This window comes from Pterocles gutturalis, unplaced genomic scaffold, assembly GCF_000699245.1.
Source record: "Pterocles gutturalis isolate BGI_N339 unplaced genomic scaffold, ASM69924v1 scaffold21874, whole genome shotgun sequence".
Lineage (NCBI taxonomy): Eukaryota > Metazoa > Chordata > Aves > Pterocliformes > Pteroclidae > Pterocles > Pterocles gutturalis.
The window spans coordinates 105241-110230 of record NW_010133824.1 but is presented as its reverse complement, the minus strand read 5'-3'; the positions used below and the strand labels follow the sequence as shown (position 1 = coordinate 110230).

Here is a 4990-nt window from a genome sequence, read left to right as displayed (position 1 = left end):
GCCTCGGCAGAACCCACTGGATGCTGGATTCATCCCCGCCGCCGCCGCCGCTGCTGTTTCTCAGGGGCTGCCAGAGCATGGACTATTAAAAACTTGCATTTCTGCAGTGTGAGGTAACCATTTGCTTTATGTTCTCGTCAGGTATTTTTTTTTTTCCCCTTTAAAAAATAAATAGGATAGAAACTTATAGTGACTTGATATTTTTTTCACTTGTTTGTTTTGGCTGGAAGTTGATGAACAAGCCCGGCACCATCAGATAAATGCAAAGCAGCTTCCAGTTACTAATTCTGTGTGCAGACAGCAAAGCAGAGTTAAATTTAGATTAATGATGCATGAAAGGAGAACAAAATAATATTGTTCTCGTTTGACACTTTAGGAATATAAATGAACATGAGTAATCCTAGGCTAATGCATTCGGGAGTTAAAAGAAATGCTGTTTAGGTATTGTGTTGATTTGGGCATCTCTACAGCTTTATACCTCTGCTGGAACCTGCAGTTTTTTAATGCTGTCCAACTCAGGCGGGTTTGTACCCAACGTGTTCAGTGAGAGGGAAGCCAGCAGCCGCTGCAGCTAGGAACAGCTTGAAATCCAGCTCCTGAAGTTCGAGTCTTTAAATCATCTTTGTTCACATGGAGCCCCCGCCGCCCGCACGCTCCCCAGGCTCCCTGTCCCTCTCCTGGGGCATGTGGCACTCTTGACCATACAGTGTTTACAGAGGAAAGGATCAAGAGCTTCCTGAAAAATTATATGAAACATGGCAAGGGAGCAACATTGCTGTAACACAGGCTTTTACCCTTTTTCTCACACACACATGCCTGGCTTGTTTTTTCCTTTTTTTGTTTTGTTTTGTTTTGTTTTGTTGTGGGTTGAGAGCGGTTAGACTAGCTAAAAAAAGAACTGCAGCATGTACAGCACCACGGTAACCGAAAAATGAAATGCTGTTTGGGTCTTTTTGTAAAAAGAAGAGGGAGTTTGGGTCTGTTTCTGAATTGCACTTACTCCGGGAGGGCTGTTGTGGGGAAGGAGATCCCAGGGCTCCTGAAGTTTAGTGCCACAGGCTGAGTTTGTTTGTGTGGGAACATATAGATTCATTTTAAGAACAGATTGCAGCTGAAGCATCGTGTGCGTTGTTTCCTGGAAAAGTATGCTAGATCATCCTTATCTCCTCTCATTATATACTACTGTTCCCTTCCTCCCAAAGTTCAAAGGGTTTATTGATAGTGGTAATGATTTTCTAAAGCAGCTGCTACTCTGAAACAATCACAGAGCTACAAAATAATTTAAAACACAGAGCAATAAAAGATAAATTCTATAAAAATTATTCTGATGTTACCAAATGCAGAAGTAATTCTTTCAGAAACGGAGCTAAGCCAGAGATTAAAACTGAAAGCACTTCTGTAAGGAAAGTTATGGCTTAGTGCTCTGGATTTCACTGCATTTGGCATTTTGAACAGAGCAAAAAGGAAAAATGCATCGGAAACCTCTAAACCATTTCACTTGGCATTGTCATCTCTTCTGTTCTTTCCTATTTAACTGTAAAATATCAGTGTTTGGGGGGATGAAATATTTTAAATTTTCTTTAAGTTCTTCACCTGGTGCCAATGCATCAGTGCATGAGGAATCCTGACTGGCTCCTTGCAGGTGGGTTTAAGAAAGGTTTAGAGGAGGTGCCAGCACCCCGTGCTCAGCTTTCCCGCGGGGAGCAGGGCTCTGGGTGTCCTCACCTGGGTGAGGCGGCCGGGCTGAGCTGGGCACAGCTGCTCCCCAGCCGGTGTGGGGAGCAGTGTTTTGGCTGTCAGTGGTCCATGCCCCCCCACCTGCATGTGAGTCCCCCCCGAGCCTGGGCGGTGGGGCAGGAGGGGAGGGCAGGGGGAGGCGGACGACAGGACCTGCCACCCTTCGGGGTTTGCTTGTTCACCAGCTCACATTGGTGGGGCAAGTCCGGCAAGGGACTGGGGCATGGAGTATGGAGACATATTTGAGCTGAGCAGCGCCTGCCATTCAAGAAAAGTAATTCACCTTCATGTCCAGAGGATTTGGCTCCACATAGAGCTGTGGCTGCCTGCCAGGTTTGTCTGGAGTCATCAATGTGGCAAGGATGCTCGGTGAGCGCTGGGACTTCATGTCATTCACTTAGGTTTGAACACAGTTTCCTGTGGCATTTGATGCCTTAAAACACCTGCAAGGTGAAAAATAATTGATGCAGCCTTTGCTCAAGAGCTATTCATTAGAAATATCTTAAAAAGAAGTCCCTCATCTCCAGCTGGAATGGACGTATCTTGCTTTAGGGATACTGAGCAAGTCTTCAAAAGACTCTTAACTTGACCTGAGAGAGGTGGACGATAAACTGCTTCCCGTTTTACCAGAAGGGTCCCAGCCACGTTGTGGCAGGAGGTCTGAGAGGCAGCGTTACTGGGGAGGGTGCTGAGTGCCACTGAGGTTGCCCAGGGACGTGTCCTGCTTGGCAGAGTGACCAGCTCCATCCCCTCTCCTTCAGTCTTTGGGGGCTTTGGGCATCCCATCAGCCCAGGCCCCTGTGAGCCCTGGAGGTGGGATAACAGAGACACAGGCAGGCAGCTCGCAGGCAGCTTGGGGGTCTGCAGTGGGAGGAAAAGGCACAGGTCTCTCCTCAGGGGAAGGGCAGGGGACGGTGGGTGAGTTGTCTGGGGCTGCATGCCTCTGCTTGGTGGTTTCATGCTCTCATTTTCACTGGTCAGCTCTGTGCCAAACCCTTGTGACAAACACTTGGATTTTGCCTTGGGAATGTGTAAGGTTGCTGGGCAGTGCAGTGCTAAGCATCCCGCTGTCTCTGCCCTGCTGTGGTTTCACCCACCATGAGAAAAGAACAAACAGCCAGTAGGTTCCTTCCTACCAGCAAGACTGGGGGAAGGCGGCTGCAGCCCATCCCTCATCTTCTGCCCAACACCAGAACCGTCAGAGAGACTGCCAGCTTACTCCGACTTGACATCCTCTGACATAAAGAAAAAAAATGAGATGCACACAGGCTTGGTGACACTCCACCTTCTTCTAGTGAGGTCAGATTGACCCTCATACCCCCCAGCAACCTTCGCATCGTTCGCAAATGTCACCCCCATGCACGCACACGAGGAGACGATCTCCTCCGACAGTCTTCTTGTCCATGGACAAGGGCAAGTAGACCAGAAATTCCTGAGGAATCAGAGCACTTCACCTTAGGAGAGACCTTGGCTGAAAAAACAGGACTGAGATCTCCGGGAGTCACTTCTCACACAACTGGATACAGCCAGGGAAATTAAAAACAGGCGCGCACTGTTGATGCCTCTAGCCTAGTAATAATAACACACTCAAGCCCGTAGTGTGCTCTACCTTGATCTGGTTGAGCTGATGGGCAATGACAACCTCAATTTAGGCTAGAAGCATAATAAAACCTAAAAAAATCCCTTGCAACGCAGAGCATGGACTCCTTGCATTTTTCAAACAGAATGAGATTTCTGCTGTCTTTGTAAAGGTCCTAGCTACCACTCAAGGCAACAATTTTGGGGCTGGGAGGGGGAATAAAATCCCCGGCACAGAACAGGGGATGATCAGACAGTGGGAACTGATGCAGTAGCACGGAGTTTCAGGCTCTTAAATTACATATTTCAGAAGTTGGTTTCCGTCCAGCTAAAAATCTTTACGTTGTGCTAATTTAATGTCCTGCATCAACATTAGCAACAGCTGGTTTAAATGATAACTGAGCTGAAGTAGAGATTTGGCATGTTAATCAACAGTTGCTTTTCCAATTAAAGGCAGATGCCATCTGTATGGTACTCTGAGTGCAACAGAGAAGTTGATCTGATTGTTGGTTCCAAGCTAAAGCAAGAAAAATCCTAACTCTGGGATGGTTTTGGTAGTCATATTTTAGAAGTAATCTTCCGTAGTGAGCCGAAATGTATGCAGACAGTTACAGTCAGATAACAGTTAAAAAAATAGACTATGTTTTGGCTGTACTTTTGCTGCTGTTAAATTTAACTTCTTAAATAGCAGGGAGTACAAGTTGAGGTTTGAGAAATAGTAATTTTGTAATTATTTTACATGGATCGAATTATTCTGTCATCAAATTTGCATTTCAGACAGCATTACAGTATGAAAATATAATTAGAAACTGTAATTCAGGAATTGCTGAATGTGATATTTCCCAGAGGGAGCACTGTGAAGAAGCTGCCCTCACTACAACTATAGCAAATGTTGAAATCCTATAGGTGGAAAATGGGAAGGATGAGTTGTAAAGTTCCTCCCCCTTCTGCGGTCTCAACACTCTGTCAAGTTTCTGCCAAATTTTTTTTTTTTTTTTTTTTTGGTAAGATTCATTTCCACAGAAACACCTAATCATTAAGAGCTGAAGTGCCCAGATCCTGTTCTGCTGAATTTCAGTCTGGCTGTGCTGATAGTTGCTGAGTTGCTTTCAGCCACAAAATGACACTGAGATAATGTAAGGATCCGATTTACATGCGGAAAAGCCAAGAAGCTTGTAGTTTGGGCTGAAACGCTGGTTTTAATTTGCGCAGCACCCGGAATTCCCAGCAATGCCTCCTCTCACGGGAGAGAGCAGAGGATGGGTCTCAGGGCAGCTCTGCTCCTTTTCTTTTGCAATTCAAGACTTTTTGCTGGGCATCTTCACAGTGTTGTGCAAAGTTTTAGCTGCACAAACCTCACTGATGTCAATCCTGACTTTTTTTACTGTTCTTGTCTCAATCTTTGGCTTATCATAGACTTATTAGCTGGGAACAAACATACCCTCTCTTTTCAGTTGGGCTTGTGTTGATAAATCCCGTCCAATTTTGTCTGATACACACACACTTCTTTGGAGAGCATCATCCACGGCCAATTTTTCCCACCGCCTTGCTGGGACGCTGGGCAAGCCCACATGTGAAGCAGAGCTTGTGATGCACAAAGCAAAGCCGGCACTGGGAGGAGGCAGAAGCTGAGCGTGGGGCATTTTTGATGCTTCAGTGTCCCCATACATCTCTC

The 4990-nt window shown here is 46.1% G+C and overlaps 1 protein-coding gene across 1 annotated transcript in view; it reads left to right on the top strand.

Moving 5' to 3' along the window:
* Positions 1-27: 27 nt before the first annotated feature.
* Positions 28-4990, top strand: part of NCALD (neurocalcin delta) — a 47401-nt gene continuing 42438 nt past the window's right edge. The window contains exon 1 of the mRNA XM_010081389.1: positions 28-113. The gene's annotated coding sequence lies outside the window, so the exon portion shown is untranslated. The remainder of the gene's footprint in view (positions 114-4990) is intronic.